The sequence below is a fragment of the Aotus nancymaae genome, unplaced genomic scaffold (genome assembly GCF_030222135.1).
Source record: "Aotus nancymaae isolate 86718 unplaced genomic scaffold, 86718_ANA_hifiasm-v0.15.2.pri h1tg000095l, whole genome shotgun sequence".
Classification (NCBI taxonomy): Eukaryota; Metazoa; Chordata; class Mammalia; order Primates; family Aotidae; genus Aotus; species Aotus nancymaae.
In genome coordinates, this window is record NW_026988510.1 from 3,420,739 (window position 1) to 3,439,791 (window position 19,053).

The following is a 19,053-nucleotide window of genomic DNA, read 5'->3' on the forward strand; positions in this document are numbered from 1 at the left end:
GAGGCATGGCAAGCAGCAGGACGGTTGGAGTCTAGCTCCTGCCTTCACCAGGCGCCTAGGATGGTGCACAGGCTGTACAACATACGCGGAACCCAGAATTTAAGCTACGATCACTAGGCTCAAGCACTTCTGTAAATGCAAATTCCTCTCAATAATCTACAGTCATGACATACAAGTAAGAATTGACAATCCAGCAAAAAAGCCAGAGATTATGCCTGCATTGACTCTGAAATGGAAAGGAAATTTTCAAATCTGTAGTTTCAGGTGTAGAAACTTTATACCCGACTGTCATTTCCACAGAAGAGGGAGAGCATAATTCTTTCTAGACACACGAAAGAATACAATGCAATAGAAAAGATGCCCTTGCCACCTTCCAGCCTTCAAACAGCAGAGAAGCACCAAAAATACACTTCAACTACAGAGACTCAGGCTGAGTTAATGATGTCTTTAATTTAGGAAAGGATACTCGGTGAGACTGCCTTACCCTGGCATTCATGGACCATCAGCTCAGCACCCACTTCAAAAATAAAGTAAGTGGATGAATGGATGGATGGATGGACTAATGAATAGATGGATGGATAGACAGGTGGACAGACAGATGTATGGATAGGTAGACAGACAAATAGATAGAGGTTTGTATGTTGCATGCATTTTTCTGAGGATAGTGTTCAAGGTTTTCATTACATTCTCAGATAAGTTCCTTACTCCGCCCTCAATGTAATAATGGCCAGTAAAGGTGGGTAAACATGGCAGAATACTGGTAGAATGGCTGAACCTGCATATACAGGTCAGAATCGATGCCCTGGGAAGTGGCTGGATATCCACTCTTTTTCCTAGAAGGGACAGGCCTTTCTGATCTATGGCTTTGAGATGGGGCACAGGAACCAGCTCCAGAGGAAAACTTGAGATTAACCCCAGAGGGATGGCCCTTTGATTGGCCCATTCAGAAAGTCCCCCCCACCCCACAAAGACTGCTTCTATTCCTTGGTGGCAGACCTTTCTGGCTACATTCACTCGAGACAATGCTGAAGACGTCTCCCTGCCGCCACCCCAACCTGTTGTTTCTCAACAGAGCAGCAGGGGTGGCTACAGGCTGGACCAGAGTTCCACCCGAGATCATCACATGGCTTCCCAATAGGAGAAAGGAAACAAGTGCCACTACCCTCTCAGTGAGGGGCGGATGTCCCCTGTGGCCCACCCAACCCCACTGTGCTCAACCTCAGCTGCACCGGGCTCCTTCCCGCCTCGCCCAGCGTGTTCTTCACCTGGTTCTCCCAGGGAAGCATCCTCTGCTTTCCCTAGCTGCCCTCCTTGACAGGCCTCATAGTTCCCTTGACGCCCTGGCATTGATCTAACCACACTGAGAAGGGAGGTGACTTGATCGATGCCCAGCTCCTTTGCTGGACTGGAAGCTTCTGTGGCAGAGACTGGCTGGCTGGCTTACGGCAGCCTCCCGGACCCGGCCTTCACATAGTGGGTGCTAGATACACACAGGCTAGATGGGCAGGTGGAAAGATGAAGGTGGGAGGGAGGAAGGGACTAATAAATGGTTAAGACACCTGGCATGATGTGCAGTACATAGAGCGAGCTCAGAGAATGCCAGCTCAGCTGTACCCCTGTAGTCCTAGCTACGTGGGAAGCTGAAGTGGGAGGATTCAGTGAGCACCAGGAGGTTAAGGCTTCAGTGAGCAGTGATTGTGCCACTGCAGTCCAGCCTTGGTGACAGAGCGAGACCCTGTCTAAAAAGAAAAAATTGTGAAATTTTTTTAAACTAGTGAAAATGGTCCTTTCTGTGGGTCTCCAGCTGCCAAGAGGAAGAGCCAGCACGCAAACCCACCCACCTTCTGTCTCGGTCTGTTTTGTTTACCTGTTTACCATGTGCCTAGAATAGCTAGCTCCTGGTACATAGTAGGTTCTCAGTAAACATCACAGATTAGAATCAATCCAGCGTTCCTGGCTCCACATTCACACTAAGTAGTGGAATACGTACTGTTTGTTCATAAACCGGGAAGCAAGACAGGCTTATGATTTTTGAAATATCGTATTGTCAAATGTGCCAACATTTGTAGGATTTTAATAGCTAAGCAAACCAATATTTTCTAAATGACTGGTGCATAACGTAACAAAATGTAAAATAATGTTACTCTTCTCACTGATTTTTTGTTTATTTTGGAACATATTTTTCATTTTTAAAAGTATTATTTAGGTTATGAGAGGCCAGGTACAGGGGCTCATGCTTGTAATCCCAGCACTTTGGGAGGCGGAGGAGGGCAGATCACTTCAGGTCAGGAGTTCGAGACCAGCCTGGCCAACATGGCGAAATCCCATCTCTACTAAAAATACAATAATTAGCCAGGCATGGTGGCTACTTGGGAGGCTGAGGCAGAAGAATCGCTTGAACCCCTGAGGCGGAGGTTACAGTGAGCAGAGATTGTGCCAATGCACTCCAGCCTGGAGGACAGAGCAAGACTCCATCAAAAAAAAAAAAAAAAAAAAAAAAAAAGGCCAGGCACAGTGGCTCATGCCAATAATCACAGCACTTTGGGAGGCCAAGGCGGGCAGATCCACAAGGTCAGGAGTTTGAAACCAGTGTGGCCAATATGGTGAAACCCCATCTCTACTAAAAATACAAAATTAGCTGGGTGTGGTGGCGCGTGCCTGTAACCCTCGCTACTTGGGAGGCTGAGGCAGAAGAATTGCTTGAACCGGGAGGCAGAGGTTACCATAAGCCAGGATTGCACCGCTACGCTCCAGCTTTCTGTCTCAAAAAAAAAAAAAAAAAAAAAAGACATGAATCTCAATTGATATAGCCCACATAGGAAAAAGCTCCCAATAATTAAGACTGTAAAGGAGTTCTGAGGCCGAAAAATGTATGAATTGCTGCTCGGCGTACTTCCTGAAATGTTCCCCCAAAGTAAACACCATCAGGGAATGTCTTCCGAGGCAGCTAGAGAAATTCAGGTGGCCTTTGAGTTCCTGGGAATTCCAAGACCTTCTGTTGGGCTGTTCCTGCTGCTTTAAGGCTTTCCAGTGCCAGGGTGTTTCACAGCCATATTGAAATTATTGCAGAGAATTTTAGAATTACAAGAAGGGATGAGGCAAAATTTGCCCATTATCCAGAAAGGAAAAAAACAGAGGTAGGAAATTGAGACCGAGTCAAAGAGCCCATCTGAGCACCTCCACCCTGTCGTGGGACCTGCAGGAAACCAGCAGGGCCAAGCTTCCCAGGAACCGCCGCAGCCGGGAAGATGGGGCAAGACCTGGCTTTTCTCATGACACATCCACAGTTTGGCCTGTGGTCTCAGCTGGAATCATCATGGGAATAGCTTGTAGTATTCTGGCCCCCGTTCATTTCCGTCACCACTGAAACCAGGAATTATCCAAGTGGGTGGAATAAGAAAATTAGGGCAATTTCAGAAATGCAAAATTCGAAACAATAGGCCAGTCACCTCCAATTCATTTCTCTCCGAATCTGTTTCAAAGCTTGTGCTGCTCGTCGGGAGGGATCGATGCCCAGGCTGGAAAAGCGGGGATGATTTAAAGTGGCAGGCGGGGCCCCCTCACTGCAGCCTGCAAGACTCCAGGCTCCCTGAACTACCCGGTGATGGTCCATGCTCAATTTCCCACACACAGCACTGAAAAATGATTCCCCACGCTCGACCACAAGGGGCTTTTTATCTTAGCTGTCAGCCTGAAATACATTTAGAACTCAAAGCAATTATGGAAACATTTGGATCTCCTGAACTTTTCTCTGCTGGGTTTCTCTCCCAAATAAAATGAAATGAAGCTTAGTTCTTTGGGGATTCATATAAACAAAGATCATGCGGGCATCTAGTGAACGCGGGGAGGGGACAGGATCACAAGGCCATTAAGGAACCACTGCCTTTGTGTTCAGCACAAGCGCATCAGGCATGTGGCAGAGCAGGGGCATGTGCGGAGGGGCCTGCCATGAATGAGGTTAATTCTTCTAATTAGAGCCCAGGAAAATGTTGTTTCAGCTCCCCCCATCCCACCCCGTCAGCCGACATCTCGCAGGTCCTGAATAGTATCAAATGCAAATATCCTTTTTTTCAAATGAGGTGGTCAGAGGGTCTGGAGGGAAGAAGGGATTTTTGAAGTATGCACTAAGTCAACAGACCCGTGAGCAGTGGGACAGTAAAATTTCACAGCCAGTCTTTGATCTGGATTTCAGAAAAATGAAGCCATAAATGTAGAATGTTTTATGAACCCAAAAATAAGAAACTCTTTGTCTTTTATCTAAAATGTCTACTGAGAAAAATCAGAGGAATATCTAAACGTCGGGGTCATTATATTTTATTTGCGGCAGGGTAAAAGGAGAGCACAAAAATATTTACCGAGGTTTATTTTAACTCTAAATAATCTTAATGTCATTTTAAAATATATATATTTTTCAAATAGGTTTCAATGGGCAAATCCATCAACCCAAATATGTAGAAATGAATGCATTTTATGGCTGAAATTGAAATTTTCCCTCTGAAGCCATGATGATCTCCATGAAAGTTTTCTTCTGTCAGCTCTGCAGGTGAAAAGCCTCCCTTTTCCCAATGCTACCTGCCAGCTATGCTTCTTGGCAGATGTTTCTGGAGTTCAATGGCCTTATTTTCAAGCTGAGAGGGCTGAAGAGATGAACCCTACGCTCTTCTCCCTGACATTTCTGTGCTGTCAAATGTCTTCATTTTAAAGAGGAGGTGGGGAAGAGATGGAAACTTCTAAAGTAAGCATGTCCTCCAGACAGTTCTCCTCAAAGAAGGGGAGCAACCCCACCCCCTATACCCAGCAGTGAGGGTCCTGAAACCACCCTTGGCCCATCACCTACCCCCAGCCCACAGCAAGTGTCCATCCCTGCCTCCTTTAAGATGGGGAAACGGGTCTCCTGGGCTACCCGGATGTGAGCCTGCTCTCCCCAGGTGTAATCCCTAATAGGTGCGCTTGTTGAGATTAACGCTTGGCGTCCTCTAGCCTGGAAACCGTGCAAGCTGACACGGGGCCTGCTCAATCCCCTTTCCCACCCCACAGAGCTGCATTCCTGGAAAACGACACGGCACCAAGAGGTTTTTAATAGAAATGACCCTGCTGATCATCCCAGCCACCCTGTGAGTACACGCAGACTATCTGGAAAACTTTGTTTTTCAAATGAAGACGCTGAGGCTGGGAGCCGCCCGTGACTTGTCTGGGTTCTGGCCCAGCGGAGCCTCAAAAGCCATTTTCATTGCTTTCTTTCCCCAAAATGTCTGTGGTCTCCTTTGTCGGGTAAAGCACTGCTCACTTTCTACAAACCTTGCGCGTTTTATGTTGGATTATTCTGCTGTGTTGGCAAATCATGAGAAAATGTTTAAGCACTTTTATGTCTGAACCTATTTTTCATTCGACATCATGCGAGCATATCAGGAGCTGGGAGGGGAAGTTTTTTCATTTGTCTCTTATTTTTTAGTTAGATATTTGTGATAAAAAGGAACTGTCAATAAGAGCCCTTTGCAGTCACCGAGCTCTTCACATCCTGGTGATTATTTTTACTGGGAAGACGCTTTTATTTCTGACTCTGCATGCTAACTCAGATGTCAATTATTTGTAAGTTACCTCTGAAATTATCAAGGAGGCAATGATCTAATGATGATGATCAGTGACACAGGGTGATAGATGACGTCACAATCCGAACACCTGCTGGGTGCCACCCAGCACCTTTCCTGAATCGCCTCCCTCCCGTACCCTCTGAGGACCCAGGACCCACCTTAGTATTTGCCACTTGGTAAATTCTCAGAAAATGCCAGTGCAGTTGCTCCTCTCTGGAGTCCAATCCTCCCTGAACAGGTGCTCCTGCGCCCATTTTACAGGTGAGCAAATTGAGGATAGAAAGTTTGCATCACTCCCTCAGGATCACACAGCCAGTATTTAAATGCAAGGACATGGTCTTTCTTCTACCTATTGCTTGTGAAGCTAGGAAAGAGGTGGGGGTGGGGAGGGAGCAGACCCAGAGGAAGATGTAAATACCAGCAGAAAAATGGAAAATGGAGGCTGGGTGTGGTGGCTCAAGCCTGTAATCCCAGCACTTTGGGAGACAGAGGCAGGTGGATCACTGAAGGTCAGGAGTTCAAGACCAGCCTGGCTAACATGGTGAAACCCCATCTCTACCAAAAATACAAAAGTTAGCTGAGTATGGTGGTGCACGCCTGTAATTCCAGCTACTCGGGAGGCTGAGGCAGGAGAATCACTTGAACCCAGGATGTGGAGGCTGCAGTGAGCCGGGATTGTGCCATTGCACTCCAGCCTGGGTGGCAGAGCAATACTTCATCTCAAAAAAAAAAAAGAAAGAAAGAAAGAAAGAAAAATGGAAAGTGGAAAGCAGGTGGTCTTAAGAAGCTGCCCAGGGGTGGAGGAAATGGATAGCCCCAGGGCCCTCGCTTTTGGTACCTGTGCACATGAACAGATCAAACCTGCCAGGTGGGTTTGAGGTTAGAAGGGGCCACAGGGCTGCATCCACGCTGTCCAGGATGGAAGCAGCTAGCCAACTGCCACTGCAGAACACATAAAAAGTGCAGGGGCGACTGGGGAACTAAATTTTTCATTTTGTATAATTTTAATTTAAATTTTAAAGATATAATTTTTATATTATTTTCATTCATTTAAATTCTGATGTCCACACGTGGCCGCCACATTGGGCTACACTGCTGGAGAAGGCTAAACAAAGAGGGTGGAGAGACCCTTCTTTTCACGGAGACGTGCAATTGGGGCCTCCCTGTCCTCCCGGGGTTCAGTGTCACTGGTGGGAAACTGATTTCATCTCCTAGGACATGCTCCTGGGACATCTGCAAATAGGAACCCCTGAAGCCTAGCAGCTATGAGAGGTGAAGGGGCAGCTTAGTTAGAGACTAGGCTACAAAACATCTGTCTAAAATGTCAGTGTCCACTCGAACCGCATTCATCTGACCACCCAGCAGTTCCCCAGCACCAGCTCCCTGTCCAGCTAGGACATGGAGCAAGGTCCAGCTGGATCCACAAGTTATCGGGGAAGTCACGTCTCTGAGAGAGGAGCCCTCAGGCCTGCAGATGCATTGTTAGTCCTACTGCAGACAGCAGAACCCAGAAAACACTGGTGAGGGCAGTGGCCCAGGGAGAGGGTCCTGGGGGACAATCATCCTCACACCTTCCTAGGAGGCAGGTGTACCAGTCAGGGCCCAGGCAGAACAGAGGACCCAGTGCAGATTGTGCATAGGAAGAGATGGTGAGGATGAGGCCTTAACGAGTAAAGGGCGGATTCCAGGACAAACATGAGACCTGGGGGAAGAGTGAGAAGCCAGCTAGGGCCAAAGGGTCAGAGAAGGAGACAAGGCCGCAGAGGGAGTAGCTGGGGCTGTGGTCCCAGAGAAGCAGCGATCTGGTGGTCGGCAGGTGGCCAACCAACGGAGGAGCAGGAAGCAGACACCCCTGCCTTTCTCCTCCTACCCGGGGTCTCCTGCTGGGCTTCCCATTGGCTGAAGGAAAGAAGCATGAGACAGAAGAACCTTGGCAGTGAATTTGAGGGATCCGCCGAGGGCTTCCTACAATTCCCAGAAGATGTTGTTGTCCTTCCTCATCCAAGAGGATGCCAGAGCCCATGTGTTGACCTTGTAATCGTAAGAGGCTTGAGAAAGCAAAAAAAGATCATCTTGTCTCTGCGGGCACCTTTGATGCCTCCATCCTATCAGCCAAGCAAGGTCCTAGAAATATCCTAGGTGTTTTTTTCCCTAAAGCGAAATCCTCATTCTTTCATTTGTCTCCCTGGTTGGAGATCACCCTCAGGAACCACATAGAATACATGACAGAAAATTAGAGATGAAGGGGTGTGAGTTATTAAAGACCAGCTTGTCCATATTGCTAATTATATAGATTCGTGATTGAAGGCCAAACAAATTCTGTGGCATTCTCTGACCTTCCATCCAGGTTGGGTACCCCATTCCGAGCTCCCACAGTCCCCTCTTCTTTCACCCAGGAAAGCACTTACCACACCATACTACCTCCTAATAACACGGTAACAGCTCTTTCCAGGCCAGAAACCATAGGCTGGACCAGAAGCTCCCTGAAGGCAGGACCACGTCCATTTTGTAAGCTGCCATATCCTCAAAGCTCATTTTAAAGGCATAAATGAATGAATGACTTGCCCGAGTCAAAGAGCATTTGGAATGCATTCATTCAGTGAACAAGCACGGGTCAGGAGTCTTCCATGAGCCAGGCACTGATCCAGATCATCCCCGCAGCACAAGAGGTACTGCCAAGGGACAGACAGACAACAGTCCAGCCTCAGGCGCTTCCAGCCAGAAAGGGGGAAAAAACAGTATAAATAAGTAAACTGTAGAGTTCACTTGCATCAGACAACAGTAGTTCTATGGAGAAAAACAAACTGAGAAAAGAGGGTAAACCATGCAAGCAGTGGAAGGGTTCTCGTTGAGATGGTACCTGGGGGAGCCGTGGGTCCTGGTGCATCTGAGGAAGACCCACGGCCAAGGGGAACAGCAACACAGACCCGAGACAGGACCTGCTGGGCTTTTCCGGGAATATCAAGAAATATTCCAGCTGGCTGGAACAGAGGGTCGAGGAGGGGGATCCTAGCCTGTGGCCAGCCAACTGGCTTTTGGAGACAGTTATGGCATTCCTCATAAGACTCTGCCTCTACGCATGTAGCCTGTCGAGTTCCCTTTTCCTTCAATCCCAGCTGGTAAACTCCTCACTGAATTCCAATCCCCTGCCTCCCAGGAGAATGCAAGTGGTAGAATGGGGCTGGGGAGGAAGGAACAGACATCATGGAGGGCCACTTCACTTCCTCTAAGAAGACAAAGCTGTGACCCTCCTAGGGGCAGTCGCAGCCGAGACTGAAGCATCTAAATTCAGTTTGCCACAACCTTACAATATTCCTTCATTCTTGGACACACCAGGACATAGCGTGCTGCCTGGAAAGAAGGGAGTTGGGGACACAGTGCCTACGTGAGAGCCACAGGGCTGAGCACACATCTGAATGTTGTGGGATGCTTCGATGCTACTGAGTTCAAAGTCAGTGCCTCCCCTGCGATGCAAACACCTCAACGGGGCCTTCCTGGCCTGGAGTCACCTGGCTTCCATTGCCCCACAACCTCCAAAAACGCCTCGTGGGGAGGCCTGTGTCCCGCCTGTGGTCCTGGGCCTGTGTTCTTGTGTATTTCTCTGTGTCTGTTTCAACTGTCTGGGCAGCTTGCTTGCTTCCCTCGCTTTTCTCAGTGTGCCTTGCCTTTGGGTCACTCGGCAGAGGTTTGTGAGTGGTCTTCAGGTGCTCCAGCCCTGCAGGTCCTAAACCACTAGCAGATCACAAAATCAGCATAACGGGCTCACACCATCTTGGAAAGAAAATACAAAAGAGCTGAGTAGAACAGACCAGAGCATACATCACAGGATAAGAAAAGGCATCTTTTTGTCAGGGCGCATGTTGCTCGAGGCCGTAATCCCGGTGCTTTGGGGGCCGAGGTGGGTGGATCATGAGGAGTTCAAGACCATCCTGGCTAACAAGATGAAACCCTGTCTCTACTAAAAATGCAAAAAATTAGCTGGGTGTGGTGGCAGGCACCCGTAGTCCCAGCTACTCAGGAGGCTGAGGCAGGAGAATTGCGTGAACCCAGGAGGCGGAGGTTGCAGTGAACTGAGATTGCACTACTGCACTCTAGCCTGGGTGACAGAGCGAGACATCATCTCAAGAAAGAAGGAAAAGATATTGTTTTGAAACCTTTGTGTCTGGGCATGTCTGTGAGAGTGCAGGTGTGCACACACACACGTGTATAAGTTTGTGCTTGTGTGTCCTCTGCATAGTAGTCCAGGCATATGCTTTGCTACTGTAATAAAAAGAAAAAATACAGTGGCTGAACCAGATGGGATTTTCTTTTCTCTCCTGTGCCAGTCCGGAGGTGGGCAGGGCTAACAGGTGGCTCTGTTCTATGGGCTTATCTAGACACCAGGTCCCTCTTCTCTGTCCCCCTTCCCCTGGGTATGACCCTCACCTGCATGGCAAGAGCTGGCTCCACCCTCAGGGAGGTCCACAGGAGGGAGACGGAGAGGAAGTGGAAGGACGTCACCAGATCTGTGGTGCACACACTTCTTCTTGTATCCCATTGGCCAGAACGCAGTCTCATGTCCACACCTACTCGAAAGAGGAGAAGCCTGGGGGAGGTGGTCTCCCACCTTCCAGACCCTCCAAAACTTAAGACGTTCTGTTGCTAAATGCAACCAAGAGAGAATGAAAGCCAGTTAGTGTTCTCTGCCACCCTAGATAACCAGATAAAAATGGCTTCTCATTGGGGTCATGTCAGGAAAGTTTAGAAATCACTGCTTGATGCCACTATCTCTATTCCTTTGTGAAAACACCCAGGATCCTCTATCTAGTGGAAAGGGCATGCTCTGAACATCAGGAAAGCACAACTGCAGTCCTCCTTGGCGTTGACTCGTTCCATGCACACATTAGACATGGGATCGCCCTGTGCCTCAGTTTCCTCTGCAGTAAACTAGGGGCAGGGGACCCAGCTCCCAAATTCATGGCTCCTGGATGTCTGAAATGAGATTGGGAATGCAAATCCTTTCTGAAATGGGAGCGACGTCTCTGAGAGAAAGACGGGATCCTCCTCTTCCTCCTCCCACTGTGCTGTGAATTAGTCACACGGACTTGGAGGAGTCCTTTCTCTCTGGATCTCAGCTTTTACTTGTAACACAGAAGAGTTAAACTTGGTGTCTTTAAGGTCTGACATTTGAGCATCTCCCTTTCCTGTCCCTACACAGAGTCTTCTCTACCTGGTCCCAAGCAACTGGACTATAAGTTGAACCAAATCAGCTGGAGTATTACCATAATGTTGTTACCATGAATGCACGTCAGAGGAGACCATGAAATTATCTCTTCAGTGATATTTTGGTGTTTCAACATGATCATGATGAGGCCTGATTTGGGTCTGAGTTTGCAGATGGAGAATCACTGAAGAAAAATCTGGAATATTTTTAAAAAATAATAACTTGCTCATTAGGTGAATGTGTGGCAGGAGCTGATTTCTAGCATCTAAGCCTCAGACACTGTTTCGGGGTTTTGTGTTGTTTTGTGTTTTTGAGATGGAGTTTCGCTTTTTGAGATGGAGTGCAATGGCGCGATCTCAGCTCACTGCAACTTCCACCCGCTGGGTTCAATGCTTCTCCTGCCTCAGCCTCCTGAGTAGCTGGGATTATAGGCGCACCCCACCTTGCCCAGCTAATTTTCGTATTTTCGGTAGAGATGGGGTTTTGCCATGTTGACCAGGCTGATCTTGAACTCCTGACCTCAGGTGATCTGCTCACCGTGGCCTCCCAAAGTGTGAGATTACAGGCATGAGCCACCGTGCTCAGCTCAGATGCTGTTTTAAAAGACAGAGATTGTCCTGGGGTTGCTCTTTAAGCAGAATGACCATGTGTTAAGAATGCGTCCTTTCCAACTGCTTGCTACCCATCTCCAAGGTCCCCATCAAAGCCAGCCCAAGATCAGTTAAGCAAAGAGCCATCAGAAACCAACATTCTACACAAAAGGCAATGGCTTCGGTTTTCGTGCCATATCATTATACCTTGAAATCAAGCTCCTGACATGCTGTGCTTGAAATGTACAACTTTTAGCTAATTAGAAGGCTAAAAAATGCAACTTAATGAATTCAAGACTTGTTTATGCTAACCTGCCAAGGCGTTTGGCAAGGAAAAAGTGTGATTTGGTGAACATCTGATTACAGGCCGTGTGGAATTCCATATGCAGAGAGGCTGGATTGGATCGGGTTTTTATTGAACTATTGTCTAAAATGTGAACTAATTTCCGACTACCTCATAAGGACTTCTAAGTAGGGTTGACAAAGGATTTATCATAATTATTGCTCTGGCCAGGACCGTGATTATAAGTGATACATGTGTAAACTGTGTTTATAAAATTTCCGAGTCACAATTAAAACATGCTGTATTTTTTTCTCCCTTTTCCCTTTGACTTGCCTTAAAACTTCCCTTTCTTCTCCCTCAAATTAATACCTGCCAGTGATTTCCTTTGGACAGAACAGACTCCCAGCACATACCCACACGAATTCTCAAAAGCTTTTGATCTGCCATTTTTTTCTCAAACCCACTCCCTGAGAAAGTCGTGTAGCTATCAATACTTTTCATAACCCTTCTTTTCAAAGCCCCAAACTGAAAGTAATTTGCAAATGCCATTCGGTGCTTTTTTCTTTTTCTTGTTTAGTGCCAAGCAATGTTAAAACTACAGAGTTTATGGAGGGCATGTCTGAAGAAGAAATGGAATGGGTTTCAAGGGGTGGGCAGAAAAAAGATGGGGGAAGAAAAGAGGAGAATGTTGAGAGCTTAGAGAGAAATAGCACCAAAACCGTGCATAAATTTAACATGCATCTCCTAGAGAAAACTTACTCAAAGCTTCCATATATGTGATTCAAAACTTCAACGTATGTGTTAATGTTGTCTATTTGCCCTATCAGTGTTTAAAGGCACGCTAAAATCTCTAGTGAAGATTTGATGCACCTAGTTCTTCCCATAGTGCTGTCTACTGTGGATTTATCGGTAAAACCATTATAGAAACATAGATTTTTATAGGCGACAAGTAACTTTTTTAAAGGCATAAACTATACAAGAAAAGAAAGACCCAGGAACAGAAGGAGAAGTCCTTCGGGTCAGGCAGCAAAGTGATGATCCTGACCGGCCTGAGTCCCCCTTCTGCCAGTGACTGGCAACTGTGCTCTGTACCATGGCTCCCTGGTCACATCTGATTGGTCCATGTCTGGCCCTTAGACCAAGGTCAGCCAGTCCACTGGCTTCCCAGTAGCCAATAATGTGCCTCCAGCATACAGATGGATGGGCCAATCAGAAGACCTCGCTTAAAAATTTGGACCAGAGTATGCCCCTGAATGAGGTGTGAGGTGAGGGCACCTTGGCTGCCAGGGATGGTAGAGCAGGATGCAGGAAGCACCGTGGCTCTAAGGTGTCTTCCCCTGGACCCAGAGTCCACCTGGGGCAGGACTGCCTTTGCTTAATGTGGGGTTGTCCATTTGAACAAAAGTTCTTCGAAAAGAACTTTGAAGGAAAGAGACTTTAGTCCAGTGAACAGTTTGCAAACCCGGGAAAGGCAGCACCCAGTATAAGATGAAGGTGTCTTCCAGAGAACAAAGGGAAGGCTCCGTTTTACAGCAAAGCTTCCCATCCAGGTTCCCAATAAGGTCCACGTATGCAAATGAAGGCTTTAAACTCACTTAGTTCTGATTGACCATTGATGCTGAGCTTTGAGGTTGATGGAGCTGACCTCTGATTGGCCAAAGCAGCTGAGCTCTGATTGGTTGGCTCCGGTGAGTGCTGAAAGTTTCAAAAATAAGAAGGTGCAGGTCTTCCCAGAATTCACAGTAGTATGTCAGCAAATGGCCACTTGGCTGTGCTTTAAATTTAGGCCTAATTAGCCACTTGAGAGCCATCTTGAAAGACTGATTCTTTTGATTCACATTTGTTCACATCTGATTAGTTTAGATTTTTATGTTAGAAATCCCAAGGATTTATTTTATTTTATTTTATTTTTTGAGACAGAGTCTCACTCTATCACCCAGGCTGGAGTGCAATGGAGCAATCTTGGCTCACTGCAACCTCTGCCTCCCGGGTTCAAGTGATTCTTGTGCCTCTTCCCTACCTGAGTAGCTGGGATTACAGGTGGGCACCACCACATGCGGCTAATTCTTATATTTTTAGAAGAGATGGAGTTTTGCCATGTTGGCCAGGCTGGTCTCGAACTGATAGCCTCAGGTGATCTGCCCACCTCAGCTTCCCAAAGTGTCCAAGAGTATTTAAAAGCCAAAGGTACGAGGAAGGAAATCATCCGGCAAAGAAAAGATACTCACAGCGATAGCAGGGCTGCAGAAACACAGGAAGCCACCGGAGGCCCTCAGTCCCAGCACCCCATGTCCAGAGACAGGCCCAGAGCAGTGAGGACCCAAATCTGGCTCTGGCTTCTTTGTCCTGGGATTTTCCAGGTCCTAGGCAGCCATACAAGAAACCCCTTTCCAGGATGTGTTCCCAGCAGGCCCCTACTCTCTATATCTGCGAGCCAAACCTACTCAAAATTCAATGCAGAGACCCCAACTTGTAGCCTGGGTTCAAATTCCAGTTCCATTACTTCCTTCTAGCTGAGTGATGTTGGGCTAGTTACTTAACCTCTCTGAGCTTTGCTTTCCTTATCTGTAAAATGCAGATACCAATAGTGCCAATTTCATAGGTTGCTGTAGGAATTATGTGGAAATCCACAAAAAGCCCTTTGCATAGCACTTGGCACTTAATAAACACATGACTGTAAGCTATTATTGTTACTTTTTCTTTATTTGATTTTGCAGTGGACAAGAATACAGCTGGGGCTGAATGGCCCATTTGTTTCATATGTGGATTTCTGAACCAAACCAGCTAGGCTAAAGTCTTGAGTTTGCAACTGAGTTGCTTTGAAACCTTCAGCAAATTAAACTCTGTGGGACTCAGTTTTTTTATTTTTTATTTTTTTGTGAGTTTTCTTTGAGACAGAGTTTTGCTTTTTTTTGCCAGGCTGGAGTGGCACGATCTCGGCTCATCACAACCTCCATGTTCCGGGTTCAAGCGATTCTCCTGCCTTATCCTCCTGAGTAGCTGGGATTCCAGGCACCTGCCACCATGCCCAGGTAATTTTTGTATTTTTAGTAGAGACGGGGTTTTGCCGTGTTGGCCAGACTGGTCTTGAAATCCTGACCTCATGATCCGCCTGCCTCGGACTCCCAAAATGCTGGGATTACAGGCGTGAGCCACTGTGCCCAGCCAGGCCTCAGTTTCTTGAAGCATTGAACAGGGATGACAGTCACACTTAGTTCACGGGGCTGTTGTTAAAATTAATGAGCTAATATTTGTGACACACTTATCCAATGCCTAGCACAAGTTTATACTCAGTAAGTATTATTATAATGGTGTCCACTTGTTCTCTTCAGAACACACCAGGAGGCTGGGTAGAACATCTCTGAGGCTCTGATCTGTCAATGGTGCTCCCATGGGAGCTCCCTGAGGCCAGCGACTGCACCTTCTGCTCTTCTATACCCAAGCATCTAGCCCCAAGCTGGCCCAAGACGGGCTTGGGATAGATGCGCTGATGGACTGCTGGTGCATTTCCCTAGGGTCTAGTCATGGTACGCTTCTCCTGGGCCTTGGCCATGCTTGCTAGAGGATGGAGTAGCCATCCATCACGCCTGTCATCAGCGGCCGAGGCTCTGGGAGGGACGGGGAGCTTGCACAGGAGCTCTTGCAAGTCAGCAGGGGTATCTTTGCTCACTGGATTCCTCAGACGGCTACATCAAAGCCTCTGAGCTCCCGTATGCCCAGTCCCCCATCTCTGGGGACTTCATGCAACAGGACAAGTTTGACCTTTCCTCCCAAACTCCTGCTGTCTGGGCTGATTCTGAGAACAGAGAGAACAGAGCATGACCCTCTGGGACCTTAGCTGAAAGTGTCCATCCTGATCCATTGGCACTGGCCCCTGCTTCTGCCAGAAAGACAAGGAAAGCAGATGTTGGCAGAATACCAAGGTTTAAAAGGTGGCGGGTGACGCCCTCAGAGTTTAAATAACCAGAAAGGACAGTGTCCATGTGACTGTCCTGCTCCCCATTGGTTGGGGTTGTGATCGTCCACTCCTTTCTGAGGGCACTTGGGAAGAGTCCAGAGAACCACAAGTATAAAAGGGAGTTTAAATGGGCAGAGATTTCACTGGAACCTGCCCAGGTGCCCTGGGCCCAGCAGCAGGTTACCGACAGATGCTGCCATGCCAGCAGCTTCCCGCATTTATTGAGCTGAGGACATTCTCTGACCACAGGACTGTCCTCAGACCATGCATGGGTCATGCCTGAAGGGCCAAAAAGCCAGCACGTCCAGGGACAGCCCCAACCAATGGGGAACAAGAGTGGTAGGATGCGTCTCCAGCTTCTGGGCCAGCTTCTGGGCGATGATCCTAAGGTGCGTCTGCCCCATCTTGCAGAGGGTTGTACGGGGATTGGACTTCACAGCATTCACAAAGGCACCCTTTGTTGCCTGTCCCATTCCTGGTCTCACTCCCCAGCCCCTCACCTCCCAATAAACCCCCTGCGCCAAGTCCCCATCTCAGGCTTTGCTTCTGAGTAAGTCCAGACTAAAACCAAAGCTGAGCCCGCAGCCTTAGAGCACAGGCTCTGGACCACGAGGTCTGATTTCACATTCCCCCACACTGTTTAGGGCTGTGTGGCCGTGGGTGGCGGATCTGCTTCACTGCTCCATTCCTCATTTGTCACATGGTGATCTTAAGGGGACATCTCTCCCGGTGTTGATCTCAGGCTTGACTCCACGTGGAGGAAGGGCCCAGAGCACACGTCCTCCAGGACCAAGCAGGACGTGCACAGCAACAGCTGCCACTGTGCACTTCTGTTTCTTAGCCAATTGAAACCTCAGTTTCCACATGTTTAAAACTGGGAGAACAACTAATGACCAGTGCCAATAGGACACTTGCCCAGAGCCCGTGCCTATGAGGTATTCAATAAATAACGGCTGTCCTGAGAAAGTTTGTTGATGGTAATAACAATCATCAAATCACAGTGAAGAGAAGCCACTCGGACCACATTGGAGTCAGGAGGGGCAGTTGTGGGGTGGGGGTGGGTTGGCTGAGTCAGTCACTGAGGTAATATTTCCGTGAAATTATGCTCTGGTGACACAATTCCGTATCGGAATCATCCCTCACCCTCAACAAAGGTACACGCTTCGGGAGGCAGGGAGGGGGTGTTGCTAAGATAAAAACTGCTAAAATCACACTCAATGTGCTCGAGATCACAATATGCGTCTTCCAATTCAGTGTAATGTTTTGCTTTTTCTTCCAACTGTTCTGCCTCAGTGGCACTGAGATGCCACGGCCACTGGGTCATCAGTGGGTGAATCATTCAGGCGATCCCCGTGAGGGCAGTGTCATGTGGACCAGAGGCAGAGGCACGAGGCTTAGAGGGAATGTAGCCTGGTTTTCCTCCCTCCTTTTAGCTGCTAATTCTGATTCCCTGCAACCTGTGACTCCAGGTTAATGCTCATGACATCCGTTACACAGGTCCAGCAGTTTGGAGTCGTTCCTGCCCCTGCTCCTCCATATCCCCAAGGAATAGATGCTTCTGTCAGGCTGGTGTTGGATGAACATCAAATCCTGGCCCAGAACACCATGAAGCTGAGCCGAGGTGAGCATGGCAAAGCCCAGAAACTGCACCTGTTTCCTGGCTCCTCTTTTCCACGTATTTGCTTAGGCAGTGAGTCTTTGGAGTTGCTGTCATTCCTAAGTGTCCCCATTAGTGCGGGGGCTATGGCCAAATTGCTCAGAGCCCCCTGCGTTGTGGTTCTGTGAATAGCCTGCTGCCTGTCAGGCATTGGTCCCAGAGCTCTGAGCTGGGATGGGTGGGGTCCATGGGCCATGGCTGCTCCTCAGGGGTGCTGCAGATGCTGAGTGGACGACACCCCTTGGCAGAGGCCACACTGAGAGGAGGTGACAGGGGAGCCTCTCCACTTGGAGTCACAGGCTGCAGGAAAGAGAAGCACATTTCACAATGTAAAGCCACACCCCCTGTAGCTTGGACCCAGAAATCCTGCCCAAACCAGTGTTCCTACTCTAGGTCCTGTTACATCCACTGTGTGGAAAAGACACATTCCTCAGTGGATCGACTGCCCCAGGAGCACAGAGACCTGGCAGTTCTGGCAAGTGCCACCTTGCTGACCCAGAGCCCCCACCATCAGGCTTTGCTGTCCATCCATTTGGAAAGCAAACCCACTCTAGGCACTTCCACCAGAGGGACTGAATACAGGGAGTTGGTTGCACAGGGAGTTGGTTGGTTTCATCCCTGGTGATGGAAGAGCCGGGAGGCCACAGAGGGGCCTGTGAGACAACCAAGACACCCAGAAGAGCAGCAAGTCCAAGGCAGGGGAGTCCTCTGGTCCAGAGCCAGGTGGGCTGCCCAGCAGAGACGGGATAGGGGGGTTATCCCCAGGGAGCTGGAAGCACAGAGGAGACTCAGAGGGAAGGAGGAAGCGGAGTGAGCAGCTCTTCCATATGCCTCTCACCTCCTCTTGAACCAGTGCTTTCCACAAGCCAGACCTGTGCAGGAGCCAGAATGCGGGGACACTGGCGGTGTTTTCAGAGAAGAGCAGGGCCTGGATCTGAGGACAATCCCATGCTCTGCCCTACCCCCAGCTAAAGGAGAAGTTCCCTTCCTCCAAGGGGGACCACCGCCTTCACCTGCACCTTCCCTTCAAGTGAAGTTACTCCCTTCCCTCTTCCTTTCTCAGAAGGGCCACCCTGGGGACCCCAAGGCTCCATCTGCCCCCTCGCTCTTCTTTGGGGCAGCTTGCAACTTCCCTGTCTGTGAAAAAGAAGGGGAAACTCATGAACACATGGAACATGATAGAACAGGCTATTTTATTTCCATGTGATTAGTCTTGGCATTTCCTACTAAGTCTGTCCTTTCTTCCATAAAGTCCAGCCTTGTCCCAGAAAGAGGAACAAGAGTACTTTACGCTGTATAAAAATCTGTATAGCAATCCCACGACCCCTAGATCGTGATGCAGTGGCCAAGCACATGCCAGAAATGGACCACCAAGCCCCCCAGAATGTGCAGGCGAGCATGCAGTCATGGGGCACAGCCGGCGGCCACAGTGGGCTCCGTCACAAACTCCACTTCCCATCCTCCCAAAGCCGCCGCAGCCTCCTTTATGCATAGCTTGGAAGTTGGCTTTCCTGGACGGGGTTCAGACATCTATACATTTTTATCAGCATTTAAAAAATGAAAGTTAAAAGTCTAATGGGATTGCTGAGTACAGATTGAACGGTTCCAGGGGAGGAAGTAATACAGGATAAAAAGGGGGTGTTCAGTTTCAAAGGCTTCTAATAGAAAGTTGGAGAAAGCTTGTATAGAAAGCACTTGTCCTCAGAGTGCCAGATTTTATTATGGATATCTGGTCAGAAAAAGAAACGAACACGTCAAGTAGAAAAAGAAA

At 48.4% G+C, this 19,053-nt stretch overlaps 1 long non-coding RNA gene across 1 annotated transcript in view; it reads left to right on the forward strand.

The window, feature by feature from the left end:
* The window catches only part of LOC135271886 (uncharacterized), a 43,475-nt gene extending 26,305 nt beyond the window's left edge, over positions 1-17,170 (forward strand). The window contains exons 2-3 of the long non-coding RNA XR_010340012.1: positions 14,587-14,699; positions 17,123-17,170. This is a non-coding gene — a long non-coding RNA (uncharacterized LOC135271886). The remainder of the gene's footprint in view (positions 1-14,586; positions 14,700-17,122) is intronic.
* Positions 17,171-19,053: the final 1,883 nt, after the last annotated feature.